Source organism: Danio rerio, chromosome 8 (assembly GCF_052040795.2).
Source record: "Danio rerio strain M-AB ecotype USA chromosome 8, GRCz13ab, whole genome shotgun sequence".
Taxonomy (NCBI): domain Eukaryota; kingdom Metazoa; phylum Chordata; class Actinopteri; order Cypriniformes; family Danionidae; genus Danio; species Danio rerio.
The window spans coordinates 52,814,390-52,828,487 of NC_141028.1; the positions used below are offsets into that span (position 1 = coordinate 52,814,390).

General features: G+C 38.5%; 1 long non-coding RNA gene across 1 annotated transcript; it reads right to left on the minus strand.

Moving 5' to 3' along the window:
* Window positions 1-8,346: 8,346 nt before the first annotated feature.
* Window positions 8,347-12,173, minus strand: LOC147835793 (uncharacterized). The gene is made up of 2 exons (XR_015498575.1): window positions 9,766-12,173; window positions 8,347-9,699 (listed from the first exon to the last, which is right to left on the minus strand). It is a non-coding gene; the product is annotated as an uncharacterized LOC147835793 (long non-coding RNA).
* Window positions 12,174-14,098: the final 1,925 nt, after the last annotated feature.

Genomic DNA, 14,098 nt, shown 5'->3' on the forward strand with positions numbered 1-14,098 from the left:
GGTCTGTAAATATAGAAAAAATATAGAAAAATGTCCTTACCTGATAAAATCAGATGGATCAGATTGCAAGTCCATAGAATTTTCAAATCATCAGGAATGTCAATAAATTGTATTGTCTGTTTTATATTAATGTGGATCAGAGATAAAGGCAGTAAAACTAATAGCTGAAATTTGGATTCTTATCCATTTTCAGTTATTATCAATCATTTTTACAATGATCATTTTACACAATCATTTTTTTTCATTATGCTTCATAAATGTTTTACTTTTTGTTCCCAATAATGTTTTTTTTCTTTAGTTGACTACATTACAGCACAAAAGCTCATGATAAAAGCTCAAAATACGTCATGCCCTGAACTTTCTGATGCTTCCATCTCTGGAAAAATGCAGCCCAGGCTGAAGAGACCACCTTTACAGCTTTTAGAGTCAGATAGTGACATCACCGATATTGAAGACAGTACGTATATTAATTTACTTTTCATTTTTCCAGGTAAAAAAAATAATTTAATTACACACAATTCATCATTTTCTTGTCGGCTTAGTCCCTTTATTAATCCGGGGTCGCCACAGTGGAATGAACCACCAACTTATCCAGCAAGTTTTTACGCAGCGGATGCCCTTCCAGCCGCAACCCATCTCTGGGAAAATTACACATAATTACATTGAATAAAATTGATTTTTAGGTGATATCAACAATATACCACAAGCAAAAAACAACAACACTGCCATTCCCCCAAAAAACAATTGAAAAAAGAAGAAACTTAATAAAAAGTACAGGTAAAAGTCAATGATTTATAAAGCTAATGATGTTTATTATGTTATAATCTGTGATATGGTGTGTGTAATGTTCATACCACTAGTCAAACATTCTGGCCATTTGTCTATGACAGTGTTATCATTAACAATGTGATTCTGTACATTATTTTCAGCCTCTGACACCCTGTATTATGCAGAGGAAGAGAGAAGTTTACATGCTTGTTGTTAAAGTTACTGGTGACTCGAACAAGCATGGATGGTTGAAGTAGCAGCACTAGAGATGAAGAAATGATAATTGTTCAAAGTGCAATAAGCAGCACAACATTCATATAGCCTCTAGGCATTGACAGTCTTGCGCTTGAGCGCCACCAAGTGCTTTTTACTGTTACTTCAGCAGCTCTGTGCACGTGAACAAAAGTGCCAATCTGATTGGTGGAGAAGGCTTTGATGCGGTGCATCTAAACAAAAAACAAGCGTTTTTTTATGACGATTTTGCGCATGGCGTGCACGATCACTTTGACACCCTTCATTTAGTCACGAAGCGCTAAACAGCGACGGAAAACACGAGCAAAAAAACATCTCGGTGTGCACGGGCTTTTAGAATACACAGTTTGAAAAACGTGTTTTAATGTCAGACCTTAAATATCCCCTATTGTTTTATTATCATACACGATATCCTAATGTTTGTTTGTTTTTTTTCAAATTGCTAATGTTCAAAAATTGTAGTTCAGTTACCACTGTAAAAAAGCAAAGAAGTGCAGTGTAATAAAATGTGTAGTATAATAATTGTATAATATAAAAATACAGTAAGATATAAATCTTCAAGTAAAAGTAGAGAATGTAATTGTAAATAGAGAATGCAGGGCTGGGTGTAGTCATTTAAAAATATATATAATATAACTTTCCTTAGTAATGGATTACACCCAAAACTGCCTTGATAGCTTAAAATTTATATTTATAAAATAAATAATATTTTTCATAAAGGATTGATGAACCCTCAACTCAATACAGGTTTCCTTTTTGGCATTGCTTTCAGGACTTCCACTTTCCATATATGTTAAATGTTCAATTTTTCTCAAAATTAACAAAACACAAACATTGAGTCTGCAGCTCGAGTGCTCATGGACTGCATTAGAAATGAAAGGGAAAAAACTCACCAACAGTCGACCTGTCAGACCAGCCACAGTGCAGCAGGAGATGCAAAGGTAAGTGGTTGGTACAGCAGGACTGCTTCATTTTAGCAAAATAAAAATTAAGTACAGAGGGTCACTTTTTATTTATTTATTTTTTTTTTATAATTTCTCACTTCATAAATACACAAAAATTGGATCATAAAAAACAATAATTGTTACTTTAATTTATTTAATTTATTTGCAAAATAATAAAACTTGCTTAATGTTTTTTTCATATTCAAAGTAACTGTTACATTCATAATAGGACAGTTTTCTATATTAGGTGATTTATGATTATTATAAAGAGACAGTCCTCGCTGCAGCCCGCAGCTTAATTACATACTGGACCAGGTCAACTACATAATGGACGATCATCTACACCTCCCCTAAACCCAACCATCACAGTAGCTTGGGGGTTACTTCGCTGGGCGGTAGAAGGTGCACTACGTTGTGGATCTGGTCCAGTTATTGTAGTTACAGACTGCAGTAAGGACATTTTGATTAAAAAAGGGTCCTTTTGATACTTAGATGTTCACTTATAAATTACTGTCTATGCTTTATCTAAGATGCTTCACATCTTTGTATTCTGGAGGCAAAAGGAAAAGGAAGTCTGCAAATATTCCACATATATCGGTGGTTAAGTGTATGGAAATTCAGTTCTGTCTACAAGCTGAAGTTCTGTCTAAATCTGTCCGATAATGCGGATCATGTAGAGGTTGGCTTTAAGTGAAGTTTATGTATAAACAAATTTCGAGAGGATCACGTGCTTATGATTGCTAGCAGCTGACCCGCATTATCTAATTCACTACGATCCAATCAGATGACTCCTAAACTACTATAAATACCCTGGGGTTTATTCCATTGCTATCTTCGTTTTGAAGAGTCCCCCCTTCCTCCCCTATGCCTCCTTCTTAGACGGGTGACACGGTGGCCCAGTGCCTAGCACTGTCGCCTCATAGCAAGAATGTCTCTGGTTCCTGGCTTTACCAAAACTAGCAGACATTTCTGTGCGGAGTTTTGCACTTCTCCCCGTGCTCACATGGATTTCCCCCGGGTTCCTTGGTTTCCTCCCTCCGCCTAAAAACATGCAATTAAGTCAATTGAACAATCCAAATTGTCAACATAGACACGCTTCTAGTTAGTAATTAGTTTCAAGAGCATTCACTTGCTACAGCAGGGGAGTTCTCGAGATCTACCTGAGCTCAAACTCCCCTCCCGCTTTGCAACGGGAGGGAGCCCTGGGCTCGAGGATCTCATGAGCTCAGGGCTCTCTTGCCAAACAAGCTTTATAATTAATCATCAGCTAAGTGTGAACTCTTGAACTAAGAGTTGGTGCAAACTAAACTGAAAATTAACTGTGTAGCCAGATAATCTAGCTTCGAGGTACAGGCCCCAGGAGTTATTGCAGTAATGTAGCTCATTTTACATTGGTCCCTGGTAATTTACCATAAAGCAGCAGTTATGCCAGATTTGGTCAATTGTTTGTGCGAGCTGAGTGCTACAACAGAATCAAAGATGTGGTTCTCTTAGTATAACTCTATGCACCAGAATTCTGAGCCATGCAATGCTTTGTGTTTTTTGACAGACTGTCTTGCTGAACTGCCGGTCACACTTGAATGGTGGAGTTATCAGTGTAGCCCCAACTTTAGTGATCATAACCTCAATTGTGAAGCCTTTGTTCTCAATCACCTCATCTCCACGTTCAACAACCAGCGATTGCTTCCCAGAAGATCGCTGGTTTTCACACGAACTCTCTAAACTACATTTCCGCTTTTCCCAGGACTACACATTCATACATGCACTGCTCCCAAACACACACGTCTGTTCATTCATCTATCCTGATTGCATCACCAGCTGAGCCTTGTTCACAGACTGATTTCATTACATTCATAAGCCACTCATTCACGCTTCCAGTTTGCCGAGTCTTGTTTTCCCAGTGTGACATTACGAAGCGTTTCTCCCTGTCTTGATTATCCGTGTTTAGACCCTAGCTTTGCATTCCTAGTTATCCTGTTTAGCCCCGGCCAGCATTTCTGAGCGTTATTCCCTGCCTGATTCTTCGTGCATTACTCCAGCCTGTTTCTGACTCTGCTTCGCCTTCTGCCTGCCCACGACCCACGCCTGATTTACGGACTCTGATACTCTCTGCCTGCCCACGATCCACGCTTGATACACGGACTCTGATGCTCGCTGCCTGCCCACGACCCACGACCCACGCCTGATACATGGACTCTGACACTCACAGCCTGCCCTCGACCAATGCCTGGTAAACCCCTCTGTGTCTGTTCATCACCAGTCTTGATACTTCATAGACTATTGTGGATGTGTGTTTGCACTTTAGTGCATATTGTGTGTTTGAGTGAAAGCTTGACTAATAAATACTGCATAATGGATCCCTCCGTGACAGTCTCCTCGTTACAACATCCCTTATTCTTGCATGGGAAATTCACCAGCAAAATTTGGTGCTTGCTGCTTGTATCTGAACATAGCATCCTACGTGACAGCAGGGAAGGGCACAACCAATCACAGTGTTCATATGTGTTTGGGGGGGCAGTGCGACTCGAGGAGAGAATGTGATATAACCCTTTCTGCATATCTAGGTTAATATTGACAGCATGACTTTTTAAAAAGTGAAGTAAAGTATTGCTGGAGACATTTCAATAGTTCATAGATATTAGTGAGGATGCATCTTCTCGGTCCATGCTAAATCTATGCCCCTGCTTTAAATGTTGTGGTGCCTTTGTAGCTGGAGAATATCTCTTGAGTGGAGTGTCAGAAATGTGGGACTCTAACGGCTAATTTCTGTCCAGTCCAAAATTACTGACATTAGAAATAATAAACTGTTTTCTCAGGCATGGAGACGCGTAGCACAAGCTCTGTGATTGGTCGGCTTAGAAGCGCTGACGAGTGTGGGTGGGACCGAGAGCCGTGTGAGTCCGTTGGAGCGACTGTTTGCAAGTGTCGAGTGTTTACAAGGAGTTCCAGATGGAGACTGTTTGTTTTGTGTTTACCTTATGGTTAAAGTTGTTGCACATCCACTGGTTCCTATCTCAAAATGAGCAAGTTTGAACCACTTGTACATTAAGGAAGCGTTCAGAAAAAGTAAAACACCCGTAAAGAAACTCGCCACAAAGAAACAAACACCACACTGCCAGCTAGCATTTCGGAAGTGTTATTACAGGGCAAAAGAAACAGCGCGCAGAAGTATGAATACACAGCTACATGCGTTCCATGCACTGTGGGTCACGCCGATCAATTGATGCAGAAGTATAACCCAGGCTTGAAGCGTTCGCTAGTTTGCTTGAGTGCGCACGGCGAATGTGACGTCTTCGCGGTGTTAGCGGAAGTTCGCATTGGGTGCACGTGACATCATTTCGGCTGGCGATGAGCACAGTATTTTTTTTTATACTCAAGCAGTTTGCGCAGCGCCGCATTCACCTGCATAGTCATCATGAATGATTTTGAGGAGCTGTTGCCTGTACAACCATCTTTATGATCCATTGATGCGTGATCATCGAGATACCCAGATGGCCAATAATTCTTGGTAAGAAATTGTGTCGGCCATGGGAAAGGAGGACAGTTTATGCAAGAAAGTCTGGAAAAACCTGAGGGACAAGTTTGTAAAAGCAAAACGGAGAGGCCAATGCAGAAGTGGAGATCCAGGTGGTTTAAAATACGTTCCTCCATTTCTGACCAAACTTGGCTGGTTATCGTAGTATGTGAAACACTGAGAAACGGACTCAAAAATAGACAGAGGTGAGTGTTTGTTTTTACTTTTGTGATACAAGTTTGCTGTAGTTTCAAAGGTGTGATCCATTTGCAAATAATCGTGATAAACAGTAACCAAAGCTTTTTTTAATTTCTCCTTGGAAAATAGAAAATATCAATTATTGCTTTTGAAAAACTGAGGTATTCAGACTAATATTTTAAGCATTTGGTACTTTTTAATAATTGTTATCATTAAAGGCATCATGCCTTTTGTTCTTTTACCTACTCGCCGATTTCATTGTAAAACACAATTCCAGATATGATAAATTTAAATATATGATTTGTTGAGCTTTTGAAGCTGTGATGCATTTGCAAACAATCGAGATAAAGAGTAATAAAGCCACAACAAGTAGTCTTTTCAAATATAGATTACTAAAAAATTGGTAAAAAAAAAAACGAATGTAGTTGTTTGATGTATTTTAAATGTAATATAACTTTTTGTAATATTATTGTTTTAGGAGAAAGGTTGTGTGGTCCCCAGTCAAAAGCTGGAAAGCGGAAACCCTGAAACATTTACATCATCTTCAGCCACCTCAAGAGTGCCTTCACCAGTTCCTGACTTCGCTTTACCACTTCCTGTCCCCCCGGCTTTACTTGAATATAACATTTCTCTAACACTACCTTCAGCTCCAACATGCGAGTCATCTCCATGTTCCGAGTCGTCAAGAAACATGTCGGTTATTTTTATCGTTTCATCCAGTCTCCATACGAAAAAGGAACACAGAGTATGTTCTCCTCAATGAGAACAGCAGATTCGGTGCATGTATAGTAGATATGTTATCTCAAGTTTGGCCTGAAGAGAAACCTCTTGTAAAGTTCCAGCTTCGAGTCCTTTTTGATGCGCTTAAGAAACAGAAAGCTAGCTAAGCTGGTTGTGGTGACAAATAAAACTAGACTGGGTTTTTTGTTTCACTTTTCTATAAATATTTTATTACATAACTACATCCCAAGTAGCAAAGAATTCTGGCCCAGATTTGGCAAAAAGCTGGCACAGCAGGCATTCATCCGGCACTGACATACAGCATGTGGGCCAAACATGGCCCGGGTTTGGCAGAGGTGGCACCGTTTTTAAGGCGGCCCACAAGATTTGGGCCAGATAAAAACGTAGTATTTGGCCCAGATTTAAAATTTGAGAAGTGGGCCATGTGAGTTTGGCCAGTCTTGACCCACGTTCAAAATACACTAAAATCATTTTTGAGTAAAGAAAAAAATTCTACCAATCAGGTCACTTTGAGAAAAAGCGTGCCCATAGTGTGCCTAAAGCACATCACTCCATGGGTTTATCGATTTCATTGCAATCGTGACACACCAACCTATCTGGCCCAGTTCAGGCCCAGTTATGAGTTATTAACTTGGCTGAGACTTGGCCCAGATATGGTCTGTGTTTGGCTCTTGTCTGGAAGCCAGATTTGGTCCAGTCATGTACCGTAATTCACTGCAGCATGTGGGCCAAGCAAAACCTGATTGTGTGGGCCAGAGCTGGGCCAGAGAAATTTTGCTATGTGGGATGTTTATATGCATATTTTAAGAATTTTTATTACATTTGTTTGTTGCTGTTCATTGCTGTAGCCATTTTAGTTGTATTGTTTGAAAACGAACAACATTTGATTCTTACGTAGACTGTATTTTTAACTTTTTTTTTTTTAAATGTCATCTCACTAACATTACTTGCAAGTTTAATAAGTGTTGGCAAATTGGTAATACACAATTACATACGTATTGTTTAATATTTTTCAACATTGCCAGGTTTAACACTGACAGTTTACAAATTTTAATATACCCTTTACCTACCACACCAAGAAAAACAGTTTGGATTGCATTTCTTAACTACTAATGTCACAAGTTACCACCATCTATGCATTTTTTATAGGTGATAATGGCCAGGAATGTTGGGCCATTAATGCCTTTTTTGCATGAGTATAGGACAAAAACTAGCCAGACAGTTATGTTAATTGTGGAATGGGCTATAAACAAGTCAGTATTCTTGTGCTTGTGTCTTTGTAATCTGGCAAGGTTAGAGAGTGTTTTTTTTTCTATTTTGAATTGCCAGCCAGACATTTTTGTATATTAGTGTGCATTATGTCACACACATAGTTAATAAAACACAGTCAAATACTTACACACACTCAAATATTACTTAGTGTTTTGTACACCTTGGAGAAATGTAATTGAATACTCTCATTAAACAGTATTTTATATTATTCGCTTATACATTTCCATGCTCGATCTGTAGTTGAAATGGTAAGGTTTTGTGATTGTTTTGTACTAGAATACATTTGTTAAGAACGTTAAGCTTGAAAGAACGTTAAGCTTGAAATAATATCAGCGTTGCTTCCCTTGTAAAAATTATGTATTAGGTAACAGTTTCTGTACTTTGTGCTTCACAAGTGGTTTCCATCCATTTATAGTCGTTAATTGTAAATTCAATTAAACAGTTTAATCGAGTGACTTGTATAGACTATTTAGTAGTTCAAAATAATATCATGTGAAATAACAAAAGTACTATATACCATGTAATAAAAGCTCCAAATTTTTTAATACATTTGCTTTATCATTGGGATGTGCCTTGCAACTTCTTTGTATTTACAAAACAAAAATATTATTATACATATAGTTACTGTAACACGGGAAGTTACAGAGACATCTGAAGTAGGATCCATGTGCAGGTTTATTCTGAGTCAGGCAAGAAATACACAGGTCAACACAGGTGCAAATAGATGTATAAAGGAAGTCCAGAATCTTAGTCAAAAGTATCAGGCGGGAGTTCAAAAGGCAGGCTGCAAACAGGGACAAAAAGGCTAACAAGGCTAAGGTCAAAACACAGGAAACCAAGACTAGGAAACCACATTGTAGTGCTACTTTACAGATAACAAGACTCGACAATGAGAGTGAGTGTGTGTGCTTAAATAGTGTGTGTAATCAGTCTTTGACAATCCACAGGTGGTGCTAGTGTAATCAGTCTAAATGAGGAAGCATGTGTGTGGGCGAAGTGCATGGCTGCGTCTGAAACCGCCTACTACTCAGTAGGTACTGTATTTGAATTTAAACATACTGCTCGGCTGTTAGAAAAGTATGTTCTATACAGTATGAATGTGAAAGTATGAATGGAATTCGGATGTACTACATCCGCCATTTTGTCATAGTCACGCGACCTACCTGCGTAATTTGCGTCGCTTCACTCCCATTCATGAATTCGCTCGCGGGGCATCATGGGATAGCGCAGCGTGTATGAGATGCGCACTCCAGAATTTCGCCGGAAGTAGTAAGTCATCCGGGTACTTCTCGCATACTGATTTTCGAATTCTATGTATTCGGACATACTACTCGGCTCGCATAAAGATTTTGGCGTACTATATAGTATGGAAGTATGCGGTTTCGGACGCAGCCCATGTTTGAAGTTGTAGTCCATGAACTGGCGGATTTGTAGTTTGTTCGAGTGAGAATGTTTTCCAGCGACCTTTGGTGGTTAGAGATCACTGGTGATTGTGACAGTTACTGCTATCGGCCATATGCAAAATACTGTAGATGTTTCTTTTTGTATTGGCACAAAATGAGTTTTTAAAAGCAGTACTTTGTTTTTTTGTATGTGTTATTTACATGTTCAGGGTAAACTACATAGCTGTATCAAAAGTTTGAGTTGATAGTGAGTAAATTGTACATTTAACTGAAAGAACAGTGAATTAAAAAACTTTTTAAAAAGTACAAAAGTTTGTATAGTAGAAAGTTAAGTGTCTTATGTTAAACAATCATTTTTTCAACCATGAATACATCACACTTAAACAAAAAAACAAAAACAAAAAAAAGTCACAGAGTCACTGAAAATTGTCTTTTCACTGCAAGCACCCTGGCCGGATAACCACATCTTGCCATGGTACACTACCCTGTGGTGTCAGGAACAATGACTTGAAGTCATTTCGCACAGCAAGTGCAGGTCTGAATGCCCGGCCAGTTGAAAAAAAGCCTTCCAGGTTCAAGCAGGTTGTTGTCTCCATAGACAAGCCGTCTCCATTCACCTGGAACTTGTTCTCCAGAAGCTGTGGTGTTGTATGGAAAGTTCGGTGGAATGTACTTGCTTGCCGGAGAGGATGCAGCATCAGTGCGTGTGAGAAAGATATAATGTCCCACACAGGCCAGTGTTCTCACCTGGATAAGGTCGGACCAAGTTCACATGTAAAGGAAATGCAGCATCGCCTAGGAACACATGGGGTACTTTAGTTTCTGTGCTGGGAAAATTTTCAGGAGGAGGCAGTGGACAATCACTTTCACGCCCATATGCACTAATGTCTACTATTGTGAATTGGTACTAGGCATCACAGACAGCCATGAGCACAATGGAGTGTGTTCCCTTGTAATAGTAAAAATCACTCCCGGCATTTGGTGGTGCTTTGACGGTCACATGCTTACCATCCACGCAGCCCAAACAATTTGGAAAGTTCCAAAGTCGCCAAAAATCTTGTTTGATTTCAACCCAGTCATTGTCTTTCGGTGGGGAAACAAACTCGTCTTTTAAAGCATTTTATATTGCCTTGCAATGTAATCAGGTAATGCTTATGTGCCCGACTTAACCTCAACAAACAAACCATAATATTACATTGAAATGTAATACACTTATCAGAGATGAGGGACTCGAGTCACATGACTAGACTTGAGTCAGACTTAAGTCGCAAAATTTAGGACTTTAAACTTGCTTGACAAATAAAAAAAAAGACTCAACTTGACTGTCATGACTTGAGACTTGACTTGGACTTGAGTTAAATGACTCGTAAACAGCTTGGTTTTTGTTAAATACACAACCGTTTGTTATATATTAAGTATTTAAAAACAAAGCGAAACCGAAAGTTACGCATGCGCAGTATTAACAGCTCATCGGTTCTCTGATTGTTCCGAAAGTTGAATTTGCCAGACTGGATCATTTGGTTCATTAAGAAGAACTGCTTTAAATGATTCATTCATGACATATCAGATAATGCTGTGATGAAAAATGGAAAGCGCTCCCTGCTGAATAATCCAGCTTAAACCAGCCTAGGCTGGTTTTAGCTGGTCGACCAGCCAATTCCAGCCTGGTCTTAGCTGGTCAGGCTGGGAGATGACCAGCTAAAACCAGCTTGACCAGCCTAGCCAAGCTGGGAGTCCAGCCAAAACCATTTTTCAGCCTGAACAGCTAAGACTAGGGTGGAAATGGCTGGAAACCAGCCTGGAAATGGCCAAAACCCCTCTAAAACCAGGCTGGTCAACCAACTAAAACCAGCCTAGGCTGGTTTCAGCTGGATTTTTCAGCAGGGCTATTATCGCAGTTTTCTTATTTTAAAAAAATATGTAATTTTTGTTTTGTTCATGAAAAGCGTCTGTAAACTGGGTCAAAACAACTGTAAGAATAAACTTTGGTCCACGTGACATCCTTTCACGGTAAGTTTAACGCCGTTCTGCTATTGGTCAAACTGCATCAGTGGTGAGTTCTCAGATGAGTTCAACTGTCAACAATAAGTGGTGGGTTAATGCTGCATAATGTATTTTTATTGGAGATTAGTTGGTGTTGATAAATATGTTATCATTTACATTTAATAAGTGAAATTATATTCGATTGCCCAGTTTAGGGTAATTATGCCTAATAAAACTTTTATTCATTCATTTTATTTAATATTTTTTACTTAAAAAATATTACATTTCAAGTACTAAGTTTAAAAATATTTTAGCTGATCTTTTTAATTTTAAATTATCCACTGAAGTTGGGGTCATTGTATGTCGCAATCTAATTTTTACAGTCTATGGTTGCGATCCCAAGGTTCACTGCCGTTTTCCACTCGGTAAGTAAAATGTAAACAAATAAAGACGATTTGTTGATAAAGCATGTACTGTAAACTAGCCACTTCATCTAATTACATCAAGTTCATTTATTAAAAAAATATTTTCCCCACATATAACGTTGTTCATGCATAGCTCAGAACAATACATTTTAGATGTCAGAGAAAAGTCCGTACAGTCAGCCACCACCACTCCATTTCCTTTGTGTTTCAAACAGCACTGTGCAGCGAGCGGCGGCTTTCATTCAAGGCAACCAAATTAAAGTTGCATCTTACAAAACCACAACCTCGAGTGCATTATATGATGGGACCAAAGTTATATTTGCTCCAAAGAGTGGAGAGGAAGCAGCCTTCGAGGAGGGCACGAGCTATGTAAAGAACTACACACTGTCAATGAAATACGGGCAGGAATGTATCTTTTTAGGGGCCACAAGTTCTACGTTCAAAAGCGCACCAGTTGTATTTACAGAAGAAGAATGTGCAAGGGCAATTGAGGCACTTTGCCCATCATCTTTTTTAGTTAGTGGCGACGACAGCGACCTTTACAAGAAGGGAGGATACTCATCCCATAGTGCATATGTTGAAAGGGTGAGTAAATAGCATGTCACGTGGTTGTTCCTGTCTCAAAGTGATGCAGAGGTGGTATTCCTGTCATCAAATTTTTGCTACTTGAAACAAACATTTTGCATTACTCCTTTATTGTTATCTAGTAAAACATTGTCATATTTAAAAAAAAAAGTTTAGTGCTGAACAATGCTTCAGAATTACTTGGAGTCTGTCGGAAGCAGTGACTGACTGCCTACCTGTTTTTTTGTTTAAAGGTGGAGGTGGTTTAAAATTTGATGGTGGTGGCCACTTTATAATTCACTTTGTAACACTTTGCTGGAAAAACCATGTGTCAATAGGAAATAAGACTTTTATTATTTATTTATTTATTTATTAGTGTTTATAATGCCTGTTTCACGCATATTTTGTCTGCAGTGCATTTGCAATTCGTATATATTTTTTTCTGTGCCCATGTTAACATGTTACTGCTTTCACACAGCATGCAGTTGTGATCCGGCAATGTGTTCAGACACCAAGTCTATTTTTGTTGCTGGATACAGAGAGTAGCCAGTTGTTTATTTCAAAATGAACATTAACACAAAATAGTAATTATTTGATCATATAAATTAGACGCAATACAAGTAAACACAAAGAAGATCTTTTAAAGAAATCTGAAAACCTGTAACCATTTACTTGCATAGCATTTCTTCAAAATAACTCAGCTTGGGTTCAACATAACAAACAAACTCAAAGATTTGGAATCACTTGAGGCAGTTAAACAGTGAGTCAGTTCTTATTTTTGAGTTAACTATCCTTTTAAGCTAGGATTAGGTTTTAGTCATATTGAAGTATTTCAGTAGCCTGTCCTATGGGGACAGAAAAAAACATTACTGGTGTGCATCTTGAGACAAAATAACAGCACTGACACATGTTAAGCCAGAGTGACTTGTTTTTAATCTAAATAATTAAATCCATTTTTCAAAAAAAAAAATAAATAAATAAAATAAAACAGTATTTCCAGTGTAAATCCTAATTGTGTCTAGTCTGAAAATAACCTGAAAATCTCTCTCTCTCTCTCTCTCTCTCTCTCTCTCTTTTTCTTTCTACAGTTACAAGTGGAGAGTATGATGTCCGTTAGGGATGGGGATGTTCCTATTCTTGGTTTACATCTGCGAAGTGGTTCAAAACTTAATGAGGTGGCGTGGTGGCGGGATGAAGCCCTAACTGATTTAAAAATGGGGGACCAAATTGAAATCAGCCACCTCAAGCCAAGTTCCTGGCCAAACGGGAGGTGCAAGTTTAACTCGACCTCACACACCAGAGTGAAGGTACACAACTTAATGTAAAACAAGTTAGTTGGTAATAGGGGTGTAACGTACACAAAGTCACGGTTTCATACAGACTCGGTACAAAGGAATAAACTATATACATAGTTCTTTTTTATTTTTTGTCACAATCAGGTACAGAATTGAAAAGCTTTTTGTGATGGTACAAAATAAATTGCTGAAATCTCTTCTAGTAAAAAAGTGCTAGTATAGTAGGTCCATCATCTGTTGTTAATGCAGTGGACATCTTAGTCAATCACCACTCTTGTGTATGTGTACATAGAGAAGGGACACCACTGGCTTAAATGAACACGAGATGGAACAGTGTCTTATATTTTTGTTGTTTTCTATGTAAAATTGCTTGTTGAATAGGCATGACTGTTTTACACTTACGTCTTAGACAGCTCTTTGCACACAAGTGCCACATTTTGTAGATTTTATTAGAAATTTTTCATGCTGTGCTTATCGGTGTCAGTGCAGAAACAATCAGGAGATCTCTGAAGCAGGACAAGCATTGCAAGCTTCTGCTCACTGTAGCTAGTTGGCATGACACAGAAAAAAAACTTAAAATCGAAAATGTAGTTGTTTATTCACCCTTCACTTGTTCCAAATCAGTTTGAGCCTATTTCTTCTCTTAAACACAGAAGAGGATATTTTTAGGAAAACTGTAACCATTGATTTCACAGTATTTGTTTATCCTACAATGATTGGTCAATGGTTACAGTATTTC